This window comes from Haliaeetus albicilla, chromosome 10 (assembly GCF_947461875.1).
Source record: "Haliaeetus albicilla chromosome 10, bHalAlb1.1, whole genome shotgun sequence".
NCBI classification, from domain to species: Eukaryota; Metazoa; Chordata; class Aves; order Accipitriformes; family Accipitridae; genus Haliaeetus; species Haliaeetus albicilla.
This window is the reverse complement of record NC_091492.1, coordinates 14,371,104-14,393,879: the sequence shown is the minus strand read 5'-3', so window position 1 is coordinate 14,393,879 and position 22,776 is coordinate 14,371,104.

Below are 22,776 nucleotides of genomic sequence, written 5' to 3'. Positions count from 1 at the left end.
GCACTGGTGCTTTCAGCCTCTGCGAGGGAGGGAAAAGCTGTGCCACAAACTGGGCATCTGAAGGAAAAATTTGGAAAGGGCAATTTTACTGAACAATTATTGTTTCACGGTCTTCCCCCCTTTACCTAAAACCACGTGAGAAGGAATTACAATGTAAAATTATTGCAGCCCTAATTGAGCACACTTGCAAACATTTGGTATCTTTTGTTCTTTCTAATCTAAATTGAATCTGTGAATAATAATGATTTCATGATGTGAGTGGGGGAAAAAAGTAACCATTCTGAGCAAAAGTGTGACTATATGAAGCCTTACTGATTAGAGCAATACCTAAGTGAGCTAAATGCAACCTATAAGTGCCACTGTCAGAGGATAATACTTTACCAGTGCTCCTTGCTCCTGAGGCTGGCCGCATAAGTCTATGTAACAGGGGTTCGTAACTCGCGAGGAACTTTCTCTGGCCAAACCTGCTTCCACCTAGCCAAGCCTGCATCCAGCTGTGTCCTCAGTCAGTGCAGGAGGTGCAGTGTCACTTGTTGCTTTGAAAAACTTTGATCAATTTTATCCTTTTGCTTTCTTTGCACCATCATGCTTATGTTTGGTAAAGAAAACTGTAGAGAATGTTGAAGTAAATGGAGATCTTAACCTGTGGTGAGGAGTCACCATTAAGAAAGAAAGTGTAATGTGTTTATGTATTTGTACATAACCAGCTGATCCAAAGGGGTTTGCAGACCTGTATCTTCCACAAACCGAGCCCAGAAAAGGGACCCGTGAGATTCCACAAAAATAAATTATTAATCACATTTGACATTTGCGTAGCACAAAATTACATTCTATTCCATAAATCAGAAATTACTATACGGTATGTATTCCCTCCCCTCAAAATATATTATATGCATAATCTTTTCTGGCTAGTCCTGAATGAATAATTGTTACAGATGTTGTCTCAAAAATCTGACTAATTCTCAGTACCTTTTCATTTTCCTAATCTTAATTAAATCTGTGACTGAAGAGGACACATGATGAGAATGGAAAAAAAATCACCTTGTATAAATCAAAAGCAGTGATATGAAATCAAACTGATCAGGATAAAAGTGTGGTTTTGTATATAAGTTATTAAGGAGCTTTTCTTTACCCCCCCCCCTTTTTGTTTAATAAATTGAAGGGACAGAATCGCTGTTCAGCTCCTGAGGCAAACAGAACGATGGATTCTACAGCTCGTACAGAGGCCTCTTGTGCAGCAAGAGCTGTACGGCATCTGGTTTTCTGAGAAATGCACAGTGCTTCCAAAAAGCTTAGTTGTTTTTGTTTCTTTCTGTCTGTCTTAGTTGAACCACTCTGCTTCCCTCAGCGACTGTCCAATACAAAAGCCTCCCTTTCTTGCTAAGATTATTTTTAGCCGTAACCCATTACCTGATGCAGCTCAAATGACCTCCCAAATGACTGTCACATCAAATGACGAGGCAACACAGTAGGTGTAGATGTTGGGGGTAAAAATAGCCAGAGATGAGGGAAGAGCAAAACCACCTCAAAACAGCCCCACTCGCAGCCTTTTTGCATGGTACACAGCAATCGTGCAAAATCGGTGCAATACTGAGTAGAGTTGCTTGCTGAAGACCTGGAATCACTGCAGCACTTCACCCAGTTAAATAAAGCCCTCTTAATTAGCTCAATTGCAGCATCTAATTGACAAAGTTATGTATGTTTATCGCAGTAGCTATGAATATGTTATATGGTGCTGTATTGTTTATAGGAAAAATCACACATGAATTGCTAATTACAATGGATTAGGCTCATGCAAACCTGGTTTGAATCAGAGGACACATAAGAGTTTGCAGACACTGCTTTTTTTTATTTGACAATGTATTTAGATAAACTGATGCAACTTTTCTGCATGCTCAGAGCTGGTTTTTGATATAAATCAGGCATGACTTCATTAGTATAGCTTGAAACCAATGTAAGAAGGAAAGTTCTACCCAGCTCTGGGTTTTTGCCAAGTTTTGGGAATTAAAATAGGAAGTGGTTTCTTATAAATCAATTTAGCTATATTCTGTTATAGTAAATAACAAACAAAGTTCACTTGATATACATTTAAGTATTGGAACAGCAAACTAATAAAATGAGATGGGATGGTTTAGAATTTTATATATAAACCATCATATTCAGTCAAAATACTGAATTAACCTGTTTTCCTGTCCAGATTGTTTAAATTAGAAAAAGATTCAGACCTTGGGGCAATTTGAGTAATAAGAAATTGATTCAATTTTGGCTTTTGAGGATTTGGCTTTAAAAAAAAAGTTCGGATCTGCTGATTTTTAGCTTATTCACTGTTAAAAGTTTGTTTGGCAGATTTACTGTAGGCTGCTTTTCGCATAATTGGATTGATAAACAACACATACTGGATTGTGCTGTGAAATGAGAAAAACAAAACACACCTTTCAGTAACATCCAGTGCTGTGAAAATGCTGTTTTTCTTAGGTGTCTGACTGAAGATAAATTCTCCCTTGGAGAACTTCAGATGGGCTGTGTGGTACCAGCCAAATATTTTGATCAGTATTAAAATTCTAGGTACAGCTTTCATGCATCTAGAGGAAGACTAATCCTTTTTTATTTTAAAGTACCATAGCTCTGTTAACTTTCTCTCCTTGCAGATCCCCTCTATGTAGCCATATAAGGTACGGAAGCAACAGCTGAAATCTCAGTCATTCAGTAAATGTATTACAAATGAAAGGAGTTACTGTCTTCAGCATTTTGTTCTTCTGGTATTTTGATGCAGAACATCATACATTTAGTAAATATGTGAAGATATGAACACAACGAAGTCACTTGAAGTCTCTGAATTTTTGGTTATCCAGATTCAAAGACAAGTATTGCCCGTGAGTCTTTTTGAATAAAGCAGGGATTCTCATTTCCCAACCCTGGAGCCCAGGAAATGTTAACAAAGCAGGGCTTGGGCTCAGGATCAGAAATAAGGAGCAAATGGGCTCCTTGCTCCCCGCGTCTCCCAGTCCTAGGGAGCAGGCAAGTGTGGCTTCTGATAAATGTGTTTAAATGTGAATTGCATAATATTTCATAGCAATACCAGATCCAAAAGTAGTCCAAGGAGAAAGATCTCAAAGTAATTTAGTTTCTAGGGGAAAATTTAATTTTAAACATAGACTGTAATAAGAAATAAAATGGCCATCAGATATGTATCATTTTACAATCAGTGTCAGCTTTGCTACTGCAGATTAACTGCTATTACCTACCTGCTGAAATTCAAGGTTGAAAAGCTTATTGTTGCTCAGCTGACTCCTCAAAAGCATTGTTCTAGTAAAAATATACAGTATATTTGTACTGTACATGCTATATTTTCAGTGCTGCTGTATATCTATGTATATACAAATGCCTGAAGGCTATCATAATGCATTTGGACAATGCCCTTAATATGCTTTAACTTGGTCAGCCCTGAATTAGTCAGGCGGTTGGACTAGATGATCATTGTAGGTCCCTTCCAACTGAAATAGTCTAGTCTAGTCTAAATGCCTGTCAGAGTAGTGCCATTTCTTAATTGCTCTTTAGTTTGGGAAGGGAATAATGAGTTAATAAAAACATTTAATGTGAACTTGCTAAGAAAAGATTAAGGTAAGCTTTTTGGGAAGATTCATTTTGAGCTAGGTTTTCTTCTCTAAGTCACTTTAGATTTTATGGAAATGTGATAATACTGATGAATGAAGATCTGTATAGTGCAAATTGTACAGTGTATGTTGTAATGCTACGTGTTTATCTTTTCGCCCTGCTCAGTTAATGTACTGCAAAAGGGTTACTTTTCAATGGTGAGAAAATGGTTTATTCATTAAGATGATGCACTTCCCATTTTTCTGGACTATTTTAGTGACTCTCCTCACTCGTGAGCAGAGTAAGAGTCTACAAAGAGGCTTAAGAGAATTTTGTGGGAGTTCAAATCATTCCACCATGAAACTATCAAAGAGCTGTAACGAAGCACTAACCAAAGATGGATTTGAACCCAGTGGCTTTATATCTGATAGTGTTTCTTTTGAACATTTTTCTGATGGATTTACTTTTAAACTTATGTTTCATCTACTTTGCAATATAGACTGCATAGATAATGAAAGACACAAAAAATGGTTTTTAAGCTGTAAACAAGATAAATTTCAATCACTGTGTTCAGTTTCCCCTGTGGAGTATCTACACTTGAGTGATTTTTTAATTTTTTTTTTTCTCCTTCTCAAAACTTTTGAATGATTCAGTCCTGTAAAAGTTACCCCCAATGCTGTCTACAAAGGAGGAGTTTTGTTGAAATCAAGATGGGTTATCTTGGGACTGAGAGTTGGTCCCAAGAGTAAGATTTTTCAGAAAACACCCCCCCCAAAAGGCAGTGACTCAAGGAAGCTTGAATATAATCCTGAAGTGGGCAGAGAAGTGTATTTTTCCACTTGAGCTGTTTTTATAAAAAATAACTTTCTACCATTGTACTTCAAAAACATCAGCTGACATGTATCATTCTCTGTTGCAGTTTCTTTATTGATTTTCTGGGCTTGTGGCATTGTAGGCTTTATATTCCACTTTTTCCCTCACCTCAGTTACAAAGCATATACACTTTGCTTCAGCAGAACTGTGGTTTTCTTTGTTATGATCCAGTGATAGCAGAAAGGTGAACATTTGCTACAGTTTGCTTGTATTTCTTATTCTGCCATAAAACTTGAGATATTTGATAAGAACTTGAAAAGCTTTCCTTGAAGAAAGAGGTATTTTAGAGGTAGACAAGGTTGCTAAAGTTGTGCATACTTTGATACTATAAACAAGGAACTTCTTAGGAGTCAATGTATTATTTGTATGTAAATTCATGTAGCAGTTGGAGAAATGTCACGTTCTGAGCAGAAACTCTGGGAGGGGCTGTTGAATTGATGGCAACGTAGTGTTAATAGAAGATTTTTGCCATTGAAAGTCCTTTTCTGCGTTAATTGATACTTTTTTTTTTAATTGAAGGAAAATATTTTTCTCCAGGATTATATTCATTAAGAGCATATTTACTTACTTCATAGACTCTAAATACGGTAAGGAAAAGAGCAGTAGCCCAGGAAATACTGAAGGGAAGAGACCTCTTTGCTTCTTTCGTGGACTTCAGTTACATCTGAATAATAATTTCCGGTTTTAAACAAAATGCATCTGAAACTCTGCAAGCCCAGGCCCAGCCAACAGCGTACAAAGTGTGATGCAGCAGAACAATCCTACGCAAATACTTGTCCAGCACATTCTTGTCCAGCATTTCCCAGGCTGATGTCTGTGCGCACACACAACACCTGACAGTAAATTCAGTGTGGTGATCAGTCCACACCTGGACAGTATTTTGAGAGCGTTTGGGACCAACAGCTTTTTATTTAGTAACTTCACTTTACAAACTAAGCATTGCTTCATAGTGAACTTCACATAAGGCTGTGCCCTGAGGGCCTGTGGAGCTGAAGTTCTAGAAGTCCTGGATAAATGTAGAAAATCTTCACTTCCCCTAGACACTTACCTAGTAAGAAACAGAGATAGGGTAGCTAGGGCCACAGGATTTGGTACTGAACATGACTGAATTGAACACACTCCTTGGCTAAGAACTAGTGCTGTCTGTCACATCAATGTCTTTCAGCAGCTGAGGAATCTAAGAAACATTGTGCTTTGAAAACTCCAACTTTTGGCCTCCTTAGAGCATGCAACATACAGAATTTCCTTTAAGAAATAAGCTTCAAAAAAAATTTGATTTAGTTCTAAGTTGGACTGTTGAGACTTGCTATGAATGAAGAATTCTGGCCGGGTCCATCTCCAGGCAAACTCATTCACAGCTGAGATTGCTCACCTCTGCCATGTTTCCATTACTGTCTGGAGTGATTAACATGCATAGATGCTTCAGCTAAAGAATAAAAAGCCCAAAGCTTTTAACTGTGCAACAACAGAGGAATTACATTCAGTATAAAAAAGTTCATCTGTATTGTATGGTGTGTAAGTACTAGTAAGCAATGGGGAAAATTATAGGTCTTATTTTACAAACAGTTGAACTTTTGTGAAGAGAAGTATACTTAGGTTCTGCAGATGAATGACTTCATGAGGAAAACAGAGTTGATTCACCTCTGGGAGCAGATAACTTCTGCAGGTGAGGCCGTCACTCAGCTAAGCCAACTGCTAAACAAAATACATTATTCAAATGTTTGGGAAAGCTGCCAGTTTTCAGGGGGGTAAAATAATAATGGACTTGTGTTATGTGTGAAAACTGAACTTAGCCTCGAATGTTCAAATTGAAATTTAATACAGATAGAAGCAGGATGCTAACAGTTAGTTGTATACTTCTGTAATGACAAGCATTCCTTATGAAACCAGTCACTGATGGCATTTCCTCAACAGAGCCAGAGTGTAGCCAGGATCTGTTTTTTAAAGATTCCCAGTTTTCCAGGACTGGATTTTGTTGTTGGTCATTTAAACAAAGACATAAGTGGCTGGACAGGTGTACCCAACAATAACTGCTGTTCTGCAGTGAATCACACCACAGGTTTAGGTAACAGCTATCCAGAGTTCTGTTTCCAGTTATGAAGAGTTAGATCCAAGAGTTAGTGAACTGGAGAAATTGTTTGATAGATCTGGGAAAATGCAACGGTGTGTTAGACTAACGTCAGAGCCTGATCACTGGACAGGTTCTGAAAGACTGCAAATTTCCAGTAATAAAGAATGAAAAAAGGAACTTTCAAAAGTAAACAGGCATATATTTCTGGTCTTGCAAATAACATTTTTTAACTTCATATGCTACTAAGGTTGGGTGGGTAGCAGTGGGGGCAATGGAATGCCTTTTGAGTTCTCCATCTGCACTGGAGATCTTTCAGGTGTTCTGTTAGGGTAAAAGAGGAGCTCTGAGAAGGTATGGAATAATGCATGGTTCTTCCTACCGTAGGTAAACTTACAAAGTAAGAAAACAAAATTCCAAAATTAAATGTTTTCATTAAAATAAGACAATCTTGGGGAAAAAAAAAATTAGCTCTTTAATCTTTTCAACCTTCTGAGTGTGAATAAAATGTTAAAAAAAACCCCAAACCAACACCACCAGCACTCCCCCGACACCTGGATTTAAGGCATTAACTCCCCTAGACAGAGAATCCCAATGGCTTCTTCTAATTTCTTAGTTCTGTGAGATAACACACAGAAGTGCATCAGCATAAATAAATGTTAAAGAACTCGAGGAAGCAAGACTTGTGAATGCATAACACTGTATTGGGCTATAAGTTACTTTGAGGTGCTATTTGAAGAGGAATATTCAGATAGAAGAATCTATTATAGTTTAATAATTTGTGAATTTGTACTAATTAATATATTAAAATGAAATTACTTTGGTGACATTTTGGGGACCAAATTAAATAAAATGTCTATGGTATGTGAATTTGAGCTCATAAAAGGCTAATTTGAATATGTAATTTGGATCAATTAGAAGTCTTCTCAACTTTAAATAGTGATAATAGAAATGTAAAAAAGCTGGGTAGCTGTTATGATTAATTAAGAGTGATACATCTGGGAAAAGCAAATTATAGTGTCATTTTTTAAATGCAAATGAGGTTTAAAATGTAAAGATAATATGCATATATATAAACATGTGCAATATCTGCAAAAATGTCATAATTCATTTTTTAAAAAAATATAGTGAATTTTTCATAATTAGTCCTTAGTTTTGCCTGCAAAATAGGCAGACAATAGTAACATTTTTACTTCCAAAGAAAACTTAAGTTTGGGAACTCTCACAGAAGCCAAAGTGGCATTCATTTTCTTCCACAACCTTAAGAGTGAAAACTGCAGCCTAATTTTGGTCCTTTTGAATTGCCACAGTGAAGTTAAACTGGATTTAAGTCAGGGTAAAGGAGACTAAAATCTGCCCTTGAAATTTTAATAATATATACAAAATATGTAACAGAGTTCCTTAGGAACAGCAACATACTTGAGGGAAAAAAAAAAGTGGGTGAGGACAGGCTGGTTAAGGATTTTGAGAGTGCTCATTTTGTTTATGGGATGGGCAAGTCTTATGGTGAGTTTTAGGAGAGGCTTTTTCTACAAATAATTTGTTGTGAATTATTTTCTGTGTAACTGGTGCACGGTTGTTATTGTATCGTTGCCTCTGTAGTGAGGGGATTCACACATCAGGCAGGATTTAAAATGTGATTGTCCCTTTTGTATGTCTGTGGTAGTCAGCATGGTGTTGGTCTGATGTTTCGCAGCTGTGTTTCAATGTGAGCCAATTTTCTAGTGAAGTCAGGAACAAACAGAGCCAATGTGGGGCAAAAGCAGGAATGACCAAAACGCTTTAGATCTCCTTAGGTTTAACAATCCCTTTAGATGTCTGGTGTTTTCAGGGTCTTTATAAAACACTTTATCTCAAACCGAGAAATATCTTTGCATAGCAGCTGGAGCTGTGGTTGCAGCATGGTCCAGCACAGCCTTGCTAGCTTCTCATCTCTCTTCCCCAGGTCTCTGTAAACACCTGCTTTGGATGGGCCAGGAAAACCAGCTGGCAGGCAGCTTTCTAGATACTGCTCAAGTCCACAGCAAAGTGACCTACCTCGCTGTTCTTGCTACTGATAGCAGATGTAGGTCGGTTAAATTTAGCTGAGGTATGCTTACATAGTCCTTAAGCACGTTTTCAGTTTTGGTGCACATGTGTGCCCTACTGAGCTGCTTTTCTTTAAATCATGTACTCTAACAATGTCTTGCCAGGGTGCTTGTTGCCTATACCTTTATTTGGGGAAGTAGCTGAATTTTCCTGCCAGCAGTCCAGAATATTGAGGCTTCAGGAGCAGTTATCTACTACATATGTGGCAAAGTTGGAGTTCTGGAATGTGTCTTCAAGATTGTTTTAAAAAAAAAAAAAAGTGGAGACAATATATTTTCTTACCTTCCATCGAAATGTAAAATCTCAAGTTGTAAATGCCATTAATGAAAACCCAAGGGTGTATTTGGAACTACAGCTTTTTGCATGGCAGCTTTATGCACTGCTGCTATGCCACTAGGCTTATTAAATTATAATTTTAAGAAAATTATTACAATAGGGTGGAAAACCTACAGAGCTCGTTTGAGAAGAGACAAGAATAATTAAAACCACAGATTATCATCAGTGGAATTCAGCTCCAGTTAATTTAAATCCACATTGGGTCACTCTTACATACTGCTTTCCAGAGACTACAGAAAAAAGCAATCTTTATGCTGCAGGAAAACATGATTAAGATCACCCTACTTGAGAAGTTTGTTTTAAACCAAATTGCTGCATGTTTATGAGAACAAAAGTGTTTACAGTCTACAGCATGTGCATTAAGTGTAGCTATGATTTCAGTTGGCTTCTTGGCCTCAATTCAAAATAATTTCCTTCTAAACCACATATTACATCAATTCAATGCTATATTAAAACAACTCTTACAATATTGAAATTACTTTTACCAGTGCAGATCCACAGTGAATGGCACGTACTTGTATTTCTTGTTGTGTAAGCCACATGCTAGAGAAAAGATGGTGTTGAACGTAGAAAAGAAAGCAGTTTTTTCTCCTGTTATAATGGATTTGTGGCAAGTAACGATTCCTGGTTTTAAAACCTGCAAATCACAAAATTGGGTTTTTTGCTGGTATCCAAGCAGCGATGAATTTCCACCATGGCAAAGCAGGGGTTTCTTTGGCAAAGACCCCACCTTGCAAACCCAGTCTGTGTGTGCAGCTGCTGCATGGGTATTTACACCTATCATCATCCTCCAGTGGGGCTTCCATTGCTTTACTTGTTTGAAAAGTCTGAAGAGGAATATCATAGCAAATAACTATGATGGATTTTGGAAGTGCTCTATTAACTCCACGGATCGTTTGTCATAGCTAAAAATCAGAAGCAATTTTAAAAAGTTTGAGCATTCTCTTCCACAGCAGCCACATGGTGATAGGCATGCCAGCAGTGGAGTGGGGCTGGGCTGGCTCTGTGTCACTGCTAGGAGCAGGCTCCCGGTGGGGGGAAAGGGGCTCTGCCAGTGCTGCGACTGCATGTCGGGAGGGCTTCCTGGCCTTAGGGGTGGCTGCCCTGCAGCATGCTCCTGCACCCCACCTGCCTTTCTCCTGTGCCAGTTATGATGTGTCAAGTCACACAGTGACACAGTGAGTTTGCACTTGCTTCATGGGCATTCTGTCCAACAGGGTCCGCTAAATTGCAGCATTCACAAAAAGCAGTGTTCCTGCTCTATACAACTTTAATATAGGTATCTTCTAAAAATGAATTCTAACTATTGAGAAGCAGAAATATAACTAAACCTCAAGATAGGAAAAAGATATTTTCTAAGCAAAACTAGGTTTGTCTTCTAGAGAAGCAGCAGTTTGTTCTTAGCACGTATCTTATAAGCTCTTTTATGGAGAAACTAGCTTCAACTATTAGTCTTGCTTATCAACATGTAGCACATTTATCTATCTGTAGTAGATTTGGGGTTTACAACCCTTTTTTTTTCTTGCTACTTTAAGCACAATTTTATGCTACTTCAAATATTCTTTGCCAGTGTCCTTTAGATTTTAGGAAGCATACTGGTTTCACCATTTACTGTTTTGTGGGTTCTACTATTCTGAGGCAATGACCAGCAAATTGGTTATTTGTTTTGTGGCGTGGTTTTACCGGTTTGTTTGTTTGTTTGTTTGTTTGTTTTGCGGGGTGGTGTCCTGGGTTCAGCTGGGATAGAGTTAATTTTTACAGGAACCTGGGAGGTAGGGGGCATAGCCGGGGCAGCTGACCTGAACTAGCCAAGTATCTATTCCATACCATGTGACATCATGCTCAGTATATAAATGGGGAGCAGGCCGGGGGGGGGGGGGGGGGTGTCTCTGGACTTTCCGTGGGGGAAGTGGCGGAGCGTCGGGTTCCGGGTGGTGAGCAGTTGCGCTGTGCATCACTCTTTTTGTATACTCTTTCATTAGTACTGTTGTTGTTGTTGTAACTTGTCTTTTTTCTCTTTTTTTTTTTGTGTCGTCCCAGTAAACTGCCCTTATCTCAGCCCTCGAGGTTCCGGGTTTTTTTCTTTTTCTCTCCTCCGATTCTCCCCCCTATCCCACCGGAGGGGGGCGGGAGGAGTGAGCGAGCGGCCGCGTGGTCCTTTGTTACCGGCTGGGCTGAAACCACGACAGTCGTTTTTGGCGCCCAACGTGGGGCACGAAGGGTTGAGATAACGACAGATCTGGCCAGAGCGTGTTGAAACAAATTTGTCATACGCATTTCTTATACTAGATAAATAGATGTTAGTCACAATGTTGGTTCATTTGTTTACATGGTCGCATTTTGTAAGTTCTTATATGCTCTATATATTGCCTGTAGTTAAACGTTTCTCACCTCTGGGAAAGTGATTGGGATTATCATTTTGCTGTACTGGGCAATGTTGACTTGTGAAATGATTACATCACTGGTCATGAGGTTAAGCTGGTATCTGTATGAGGCAGTGATATCATTTCCATACTTCGGGCACCTTCTGTCGGATTTTACTGGTAATTACACCCAATCCATGGGGAAGTTAGGGGGGAATACTTCCCCCCGTCCGTTCGCCTCCCTTCTCTCCTTCCGACTAATTACAACAGCTTTTGAGAATTTTGAATGTCCTTGGGATGCGCAAGCCAGTGTGCTGTTAGTGCTATGCCTCCTGAATATGTTTCAGGTCTTGTTTAGGGCTACAGAAAGGCTCTTTAAGAGACATCTACCCCAAAGCTGGATATTCATGGGTGGCATGGCATGTGGGAGAATATGGGCAGGTATCTAGAGAACTTCTCACCTCCAGTGGCTTGGAAGTTTGCTCCCAAACAACTACAGAACCCTCATGAAGTGGTAGAATATTTGAAAGAAAAATGCTGTGGCTATTCCAAAGACATACAACTTGCTGCACTGTGGTGGGCCCTGGCCAGTATCTACCAAACACTGCTTGATATTAGGCAGCACGCTCAGGGGGAAAAGGGGGAAAAGATGGAAAACCGGGCAACAGGCGCCGTGGCTACCCCAACCCTGACAACAGGCATCATGGCTACCCCAACCCCAACAACAGGTACCGTGGCTACCCCAACCCCGGTGACAGATACTGCAGCTAAACCAGAGAACCACCCTGTGCCAGTATCAGTCGCCCCTGTACAGAAAAAGAAACACACAAAGAAATCAGTTTGCTTAGTGAGAGATGAAGATGAACCAGGGTCATTGCGAGAACAGGAGGAAGAGGCAGAACCTGGAATAATTACCCGATCTCTATCCCTGAGTGAGTTGCGTGACATGCGAAAAGATTTTAGCCGCCACACAGGTGAGCACATTGTTACCTGGCTGCTCCGATGCTGGGATAATGGGGCTAGTAGTGTGGAATTAGAGGGTAAGGAAAACAAGCAGTTGGGATCTCTGTCTAGGGAAGGGGGCATTGACAAGGCAATTGGGAGAAAAACACAAGTCCTCAGCCTCTGGAGGTGACTTCTGTTAGGTGTAAAGGAAAGATACCCCTTCAAGGATGAAGTTACATGTCACCAAGGAAAGTGGTAGTGGTTGATTGGAAAATGTAAGATCTGGACATGATGTAGGTGGTATAGAGTAAGGAGTGGATAATGTCCTGGGTTCAGCTGGGATAGAGTTAATTTTTACAGGAACCTGGGAGGTGGGGGGCATAGCCGGGGCAGCTGACCTGAACTAGCCAAGTATCTATTCCATACCATGTGACATCATGCTCAGTATATAAATGGGGAGCAGGCCGGGGGCGGGGGGGGGCTCTCTGGACTTTCCGTGGGGGAAGTGGCGGAGCGTCGGGTTCCGGATGGTGAGCGGTTGCACTGTGCATCACTCTTTTTGTATACTCTTTCATTAGTACTGTTGTTGTTGTAACCTTTTTTTGTGTTGTCCCAGTAAACTGCCTTTATCTCAACCCTTGGGGTTCCAGTTGGTTTTTTTTTTCTTTTCTCTCCTCTGTCTCCCCCCTATCCCACCAGAGGGGGGTGGGAGGAGTAAGCGAGCGGCTGCGTGGTCCTTTGTTACCGGCTGGGCTGAAACCATGACAGGTGGTTTTTATGGATGACACCAAGTTGGGAGGGAGTGTTGATCTGCTCAAGGGTAGGAAGGCTCTACAGAGGGATCTGGACAGGCAATGGGCCGAGGCCAACTGTATGAGGTTCAACAAGGCCGAGTGCCGGGTCCTGCACTTTGGTCACAACAACCCCATGCAACGCTACAGGCTTGGGGAAGAGTGGCTGGAAAGCTGCCCGGCAGAAAAAGACCTGGGGGTGCTGGTTGACAGCCGGCTGAATATGAGCCAGCAGTGTCCCCAGGTGGCCAAGAAGGCCAACGGCATCCTGGCTTGTATCAGAAATAGTGTGGCCAGCAGGAGCAGGGAGGTGATTGTTCCCCTGTACTCGGCACTGGTGAGGCTGCACCTTGAGTACTGTGTTCAGTTTTGGGCCCCTCACTACAGAATAGACATTGAGGTGCTGGAACGTGTCCGGAGAAGGGCAACAAAGCTGGTGAAGAGTCTAGAGAACCACTCTTATGAGGAGCAGCTGAGGGAACTGGGGCTGTTTAGTCTGGAGAAAAGGAGGCTGAGGGGAGACCTTATCGCTCTCTACAACTATCTGAAAGGACGTTGTAGTGAGGTGGGTGCTGGTCTCTTCTGTCAGGTGGCTGGAGATAGGACGAGAGGAAATGGCCTCAAGTTGCAGCAGGGGAGGTTTAGGTTGGATATTAGGAAAAATTTCTTTACTGAAAGGGTTGTCAGGCATTGCAAGAGGCTGCCCAGGGAAGCGGTTGAGTCACCATCCCTGGAGGTATTCAAAAAGCACATAGACAAGGCACTTCAGGACGTGATTTAGTGGGCATGGTTGACAGTGTGACTTGATGATCTTAAAGGTCTTTTCCAACCTAAACGATTCTATGATTCTATAATATAGGCCTCTCTGGGGTACCCTCCTTTTTTCTTATGTGAGCCCAAGGACATCAGCACCTTAGTGGCTAATGATGTTATGGCCTGGATATTGTTGGAAAACACTTATGATCCAAATCAAGCAGCCTTTGAACACAGTTGGAATGTTATCTTTAATGAAAGTTGGACTAGAACACTTAAAAACTGGTTCCCTTTAAAATAAGTATTTAAAAATTGCTTGATGTTATACATGCACTAAATAGAACACTTAATTTAGGATTATATAGGTGGTCTTATGCGTGCTGACTTTTAATTCCTATTAGTCCTTCCTAACCATTTCTAACTAATAAAATATATGCTTCACTTGAGTTTATGTATGTATACTAGAAGCTGATTACTGGTGAAACACAGCATACTTCATTCATGTATCATTCTACAAATCACTCACAGCAATCTGCAGTCATTATGAGCTAAATATAGACTTAGTGTCCTACCTTACTAGTCAGTATAGCCGCTAACACAATCCATGGCAGAGGAGATAGGATATGAAGTATTGCTGTCTGCTTTAAGGAAAATAAATTCAGGTAACCATTCATCTAGAAAAGGTATACTTAAACCTAGCTTTATGGCCAAACTTGCAAGATGAATTGCTGCTGAAAGAACTAGTTACATCCTAGGAATAAAAAAAGGTAATCATGACCCATGATGCAATAGTATTATGAAGTTCAGCTGATAACCTGAGAGGATGATATATTTTATTACCTAGTCTCATTTGTCCATTTACCTCTGTATCAACTTAATTCAGTGGAGGGAACTTTTCTGGTTTTAGTATGTTGCTCATGCATAATAGCAAATACAGATTTTACTTTTTTTAACAGATAACATGATCTAAATTTACTGTAAAGCTCTACTATCTGTAAACTGACTCATTGATGTTTCCTTGCAGTTTGAGAGCACGCTGGCCAGTTACTAGCCTGTAGTGGGACTCCTGTCAGAGAAACAGTAAATGCACAGAGATACTTTTATGGACGTAGGCATAGGCTGTCAGATTTACAGCCCTTATATATTGGTGGGAGCTCATGGACCCGCTTTTAGGGTGCACCTCTGACAACCATGGGGTGATGTAGCAATATCACATTTACATTTTCACCCTACTTGTGGACCATTTGAGAGATGGAGAATATATTAGCCCCTGTAATGACCTTGGCAGTACAAAAGGACTGAATTTTGTTTTACCATCTGCTATATTCACCCATTAAGAGGTAGCGTTAATATAAGGATAAAGTTGTATAAACCCTATTAGAGGAGTAAACTGACTTTTTGGAAGTTTCCTAGCTCTGATGTCCTCATCCAAAACTTAATGGAGTTGGTGGCATTCTTTTCATCTTCATTTTTACATGCATCTCACTTTCTCAAAAGCAATTAAAATTCATAGTTTTAATTCACAGCTTTCCCTTAAATAAATTAACAAGAGCCCAGAACATTTTTATTTTATTATGCAACTATTCATAAGTAAGTTCTGATAACTTCATACATGGGCATAAATTTTTTATATGCATGATGCATTTTGAAGTTATGATCTGTAGAGTTTGGAAGAAAATGTGAGCAGAATCTGAACAAATCCTGTCTGATCCAGTCATATCAGTATGTGGCATGGTCTGAAGAGCCATTTTTCCTATAGATTAAGCAAACATGGAGAGATGTTACAATATGTGCCTGAAAGGAAGGTGAAAATCTGCAAATGCACACCTACAAGCTTCACAATTGTTACAATTGTCCAGCACTGTCACTAGGCAATAATTTCCTAACTGTTTATCAGAGATGTTGATGAGCTTAACAAGCAGCAGACATCTGGGGAGAAAGTTATGGTATAAAAAAAAAAAAAAAAAAAAAAAGGATGTTAAATACTTGGTGGGGAGTTTGGATCAGAAGGCAGTGAATAAGTTTTTTAACCCATGCACTAAGTTGGGAACACCCTTTAATGCTGAGTTACTGAATGAACTCTATCTTAAATTACTTACCTTTATAGGATCTTTTCATTCCACCTCCACTGCCCCAGAAACCTGTCACACTGAGCATACCTCTATCTTTAGATAAAAAGGCTTTTTCAACTCAGCAAGTTGTGGTTGGTTGAGATAATGCAAGGTTTTGATAGCAGTAAAATAGCCTTAGCACAAAAGAAAGAGACTTTTGCCAAGAATCTTCATCAAAAGTTAGTTCCCATCTCAAATTTGCCACCAAGTGCAATACTTTCAAGACCACTTAAGAGGAGTTGGATGTAGGTTAAAACAGGATTGTCTCTTCTCAGTGTGAGTCTGCCTAGAGATAAAGATTGGAACCAGAAATCCATACTCTTTGAACAGATATCTTAAAGCAGCTTCTCTTTAAGATGGTAGTAAAATGCTCCCAAGAACTATTGATCTGGTGATCTGAGTATTCCTAAGTTAACAGCAAGAGCTATAAGGATCTGAAGCACAATATAGTTTATTACACATTTGAGTGTCAGATGAAACTCTGTGATACAGTCTCGTCGTTCTTTTTTTCTTTGCCTGTGGGTGCATAGCATTTTTCCAAAAACTTTAAGACATTTCAAGAAGATAATTCTGAAAATGCTATCTCAGTCATTGCCTTCTGAAGCAATTAGCACTTGAAAAGGGCAAAGGTGTTAGAGTGGGTAAGCGTGCTCACCTCAGTAACCCAGTTCCTCTGCTAGGGTCAGATTCAGTAGCTACTGATGACATTGGGAGACTCCAATAAAAAGTAAAACCCAAACCACTATACCTTTTGATCAATATTTTCAATCAATTTTAATTGCTGAAGAAGGCAGTTTGGAAGCCCAACTAGGAACCATATCTCAGGTCAAGTTTAGAACTTTGGCACGAAAAGAGGAATTTTAACCTGATGCTTTTCTAAAAATGATATAGGTAGATTTAATCATTGCACAAATATATTCAAACATCAAATTACAATCAATCATTAGTTCATGGATTTTGCCAATGGAAGTATATTGAAGATGAATGCCTTTCAATGGCAAGTGTTTAGATCCGTTACTATGGGACAATACAGATTGGTAAATTATGTATGTTATTAGTTCTTTTTCCTATCTGTGGTAAATAATGAATTGCTTTTTATGATTTAACCTTGGATGCAAAAGAATTCCCTGGCAGAGTGTGTGTACAAAGGGGAAAACAAAGCAGCAACTCAACCCCATAGGTGCTTGGATAGTTCTTAATGCAATACAGCATCACAACCTATCAGTAAACAGAAGCAATGCAGATTGAGTTGTATCAAGGCAGATGAATCAAAAGCCAAAACTCTACATTTTTTTTTATATATGAATATATGTTAAATCTCTCTATAAATGTTTAGTACTTCTGGGGTGGTGGAAAATTATCAGCATCTGCAGTTCCCATGTCATTACATGGTCTATATACTTTCAAAAGACTTAGAGTCCAGAAAGAGTTTATGTTAAATGTATGGGATGATGAAATTCTAAACAAACTTATCTCTAAGAGCGGTTGTCTGCAATTTGTTCACCTCCATTTTCTGAGGTTGAAGTCTAAACTGACTAGTCATACGTGACCTGAGGAAGTAGAATTGCATCTCGCATCTCTCTGGGTTTATAGAGTTCAAAAGGTTGATTATATGTTTTCAATAGCAGTTTTCCAGTCCCATAGTTCACTGTATCAATTACTGTACACTGGGAGATGTGCAACAATTTCTATTGCACAAATGCACAGCAGATATAATATCATAATACAGGTGTTTTAGAACTACCTTGGGTTTTTTTCTTGCTTCATCTTCTATTTTTCAGACTTCTGTACCAAGCATCTGGGCTGTTACATCAGATATGTTGATCATTAATTTGGGTTTTCCCGTATAAACAATAAAGCAATGAGCATACACAATATTAGGGTACTTAAGAAGCATACATTAAAGTGAAATGATACTCAGTGGCAGCAAATCTGGTAAATGATTTAAAACAGAGAATCTAGAATTCTTTGGAAATAGTCTTTCTCTGAGGCAAACCTAATAAGGCTGTAGGGAAAGCAACAAGTCAAGATGCTGAGATCTAAAATGGTAGAAACCTAGAATATAGGAGCATAGGATTTAAATCATCTGATTAAATTCTCCACAGGAACTGCACAAAAAAGCCTTAGCTCTAAAGAGTGCACATAACACTTACTCCAGCTCTCACCATGCACTGCAGCCCACAAAGCCACCTTCCAAGACTAGAACAAACCTAAAATTTTGGGGAAAAGACCAAAAGCCAAACTGTGTGTCACAGGAGGAGAACAGCTTAAAAGCCTATGTTCTCCTGAAATGGTTGGGAAAATGCCAAATAAAAACACAGATGTTCTTAAGATGATGACTGTCCACCAAAGCAAAAGCACTTTTCTGGAGCATGAAGTGACTAAATGGATATGTAAATACAGAGCAGATGTGAAACAATGGAAGGCAGGGTTTTTTATACAGAGGACGCTCTGCACTTTGCTGTTCGTCAGCCTGGACAGACAGGAAGCCTTAAGCCTAAAGAACGCAGGGAAAGAACTTGCAGAACAATTTGATGTCTTTGTGTCACCCTATTACTCCCTCAACCTCTTTCTCCATCAATTATCTACAAGCAGATTGAATCTAAATTTTGCTGCTTGTTCTACGTAACTACCATAAGATGCACAATGGAAAGTTCAGTCCTCAGACCTTTATCATCTCAGATCCTGTAGCTTGCTCTTTAACTTGATGAGTCTTGTTTAACAACCCTCTACCTATAGCTCTTCAGAATACTACACGTGTATAGCGAGTGATAATGAAAAGAAGCATAGTGTTTGCTTTTGTAATATATGCCATAATTTACATCACCTTGTCGTTACCTGAGCATAAAGGATGTGTAGAAAAGTTTTGTGCTGTTCTGTCTGTCCTTTACTCAGTAATTAAGGGTGCACTGATACAGATATATTATTGTAGGCAGATATTATCCAAATCCTGACAAAGAACCAAAATTATTCATCTAATCTATCATCATGGCCATCTTGAATACTAACTAGAGCACTTCTTGATCAGAATTCTCAAAAGCCACTTCCACTGCTTTCCTATCAGGGAACATCTTTTCCGGCAGATGCTCTTTCATATGAACTACAAAGAATCTCTCCTGCTTCATTTTGCATTTTACTGGCCACGAAGAAACATACCACTATAAATGTGTCTGTCTTTTCTTCCTGCCTTTCTCTGCTGAATAGATTTTTATAGAAAAGTCTTTAATGACTTTGTTAACATGCTTTTCTTGGCAGTATAATTCTTAAAGCTGACTTTTTTCTGAAACACATGCAATTCTATCAGTCCTTCACTTCTGCCCATGTGGTAGAGAGCCTAGAGCGGAGGACCTAATTCTGTTCTTGGCATTTAGAGTTTTGATTCCACTGACTTCAGAGGAGTTTATTCTTATTTATACTGTAGATTTAATAGCAGTCTCAGGCTTTATGATAATAGACAATAATGTGGTGGTTTTATATAGTTTAAAACTCAGTTCCACTCTAGGATGCGTGGGTAAGTTCCCATTGACATTGCACACACCGTGAACATCTGGGAGGAGAGCGGGTTTGACCCTGAACTGCAGAAATGATTCAAACTACCACAGCTACTTTTCTCTTTTGTGGGAAATTTTATCACACCCAAGGGTATGTAGTTTGTCATTTGGGAGCTGTGTGCTTTGTAACCTCAGTGAGACACAAGAGTTTATGAACTTGGCAAGAGTTTCCAGTATTTCTGCCAACCCTTGTTTGTTATTCAGAGGACAGGATCTGTTACATATTTCAGGAATACTTGCAGAGTGATCTACTTAGGGCTCAATTAGTTGGTCTTGATTTCCTGTAGTCCTGCTCTAATCCCTGGTGATAACTAAATTTTTAATATAGTGTTTTGTTTCTATATTAGATTTTCATAAATTAGTGCTCAAGTTGTAGTATTGATTTAGAAAATGCAGTATGTGTGGATCTTCCAGATTCTCATGTATTTTGAATGCTGTGAAGGTAAAAAATGAGGAATCATAGAGGCTTATAATTTGATCACATTTGGGAGAATTTCTGAGTGATAGAGCAACTGCCTAGAAACCAGGATATCACTTCTGGCCAAAATTCAAGTCCCTGCTAACGGTCACAGGTATACTGGACTAGAACATCTCAACAGAAAAGCTATGAGCATTTTTACCATAGATAAAGAACATAGTTCTTTCCTAAATTCACTTCAGAACTTTTCCAAAATTCATACCTGAAACTTATTAGAAAGCAAAGACTGCAGCAGATACCCAGGGTGGAAAACTTCAGCCTACCAAAGTTACAAACTATGTAATGTTGGGTCACACATTGGGATGACTCAGGCTACTTAAAGTCTAGGTAGCACTACCACCTCTGCCTAGAGTTGATATAAAAATTACTCCTATTCTATAAGTAAAACCTGGTGTATTTACCCATATGCTTTTAATAACATAGCTAAAAGTTTGAACACCTTCTACTCTATCAAACATGTAATTCTGGCATGATGGTCCAAGGTATCAGATGTCAAGCTATGGGAGATGCTTCCCCATCAAAGGCATCTGGGCTCATTTGCCAACTCTTTGGGCAGTTAATGCTGGCAGCTTGAATTTGCCTTTAGGTCATTAGTGTGGATAGGTTGCTAATAAGCTTTCAGGGCTGTGTTATTCTCCTGACACCATTTTTAACTTGTTTTTGTACTCTGAAGAACCAATGCATTTTAATTCTGTTTGTGTATAAGGCCTTGCATAAATTCATTGATGAGATTTCTTCATAGATCTTCTCCTTGATTTTAGAAGCATGATTGTTTTTGTTGTGAGTTACGATTTCAGAATACTAAATATGTTTGGGGTAATGTACACCTTTTAAAGTACCCCAAGATCTATTTTTCTTTGAATTTGAAGAAACAAGATGGAGCTTTTCATTTATAATGGTACATTCTTATGTGCAAGCCTTTCACTGTAGTAAGTCCTGCTAAAATGTGTAAATCCTTGGTGCATACTATGTTGAATTTACTTTGACTAATGAATACACATCATACTACTTTTTATTCTATGAAAGTCTGTAACTTTAGATCTTTGTTTTGTTCTGCCACTTTTAGTCTTTTTATTTAATCTCATTTTTAAATCTATGTGTGCTGAGAATTCAGGTCCTGGCAATGACGTAATGGTGTCTTGACACCTTGCGAGAGCTTTAAGATGTTGAAGATAGTGCCAGCCAATGTCCCCTGTGGTTTAGGATAATGCTGTTCTGCCTATGGTGCTTTACTGTAACACCTTTTTATGGTCTGTGCAATTCTTGTAAGGGTTTAAAAATACCAATCAAATATTAATGACAAAATCCTGTCATTACTTTAAATAGATAAATCAATAAGAGTAATGTTACAGTGCTCTGGAAAGGTTTCAGTTCAGCAGGAGTGTGATTTTCTTTTTCCTGTGAACGATTATGCGTGAGTGATGCCAGACATGAGCCTGCTAGCAAAAAGAGGGACGGTGGCATGAGCATATCTGAGCCACTGGGTGGGGGGGCAGACACTGGAGCACTATGGGCGCTGCTGGCACTTCCAGCAGTCTCTAATCCTGGTCTGCGCACAGAGCAGCCACTGGAGCCTGTGGCCCGTGTCACTTCCCCATTTTCCCCCTACCTCAACCTCATCCCCTCTTTTATTATAACTTATAGCCATAGTTTTATGAAGGCTTTAAGTTGCCCAAAGAGGCAGAGCGATCCACTGTCCCCTTTCTTTGAGCAGTGGGGGTTTGAGCAGCTACATGGTGACCTGGCCTGTTGGGCTGAACCAGGTTTGTATTAAGCAGGCAAAAAAAAAAATTAATAGTGCGTGATCTGACTTCTCCCTATGTGATGTGTTCCTAGTATGTATCTATGGTTCATGTGTACCCATGAAAACAGACTTTGACGGTAATTTGATAATTTTAAATTCAATTTTGAAATAATTGTTTAAAGCTGTTTCTCAGCAAGGCATAGCAGATGAGCTCCATGTAAACAAAACACAGCATCACTATTCCACACTTGATCTCTGTGTGTGAGATACTTACTGCTGTTCTCTTTCCTAGTACATGAAATAAAACTTGATGAAAAATAATTTCTCATTTTCAGAGGGGTGCTTCTTGGTCTAGTTAGGGCATGAATAATTATCTATTCTGAAAGAAATACCAGTAGGCAATGCAGCTGGTTGCATGAAAGGTCTACGTTGTGACTGCTGGTTTGTGCATAGGAACCTGCTCTGGGAGATTTTTTTTTCTCTGGGCCTGCTTTTATAGCCTGGGATTATTCTTTCCTTCAATGCTGGAGAAAGAACTTGTTAAAAAAATTTCTGATAAAGTGGGTTTTTTTTCTTTAGAAAAGACCATTTCTCTGATACCAAAATGGTCTAAAAAAGTGGTGACTGATTTTTTTTTTTTTTTAAATAACTTTAAGGAATTTTGACAAGCTGTATGCTTGAGGTGTAATTTTAAAATATTACTGTATATGCTGTGACATAATTTACAATATCAAGGGAGAAGGAAGCAACATCAGAATGAAGTATTTAGGGAGTTTTTATTTTATTAAGACAGGAATTTTAAGATTTTAATTTTGTAGGGTATATACCCAAGCTGGTTCATTTCAGAATCTGCTGTGCACCGGGAATTGCAGACTTTGACCAGCTCTAGCTGGAATGCTCAGTTCCTTGAGCCTTCATTAAACAATCTGGGATTCACAGAGGGAAGTGCAACCCATGCATTATCACTATATGGGGAGCATTAGTCTTAATGAATTGATTTTCACTAAAGGATTTTCACACTGTAAAATATTTGGATTTGATTCTTAAATTTTCAGCAAGAAGTATAATGTGCAGTCCCTAA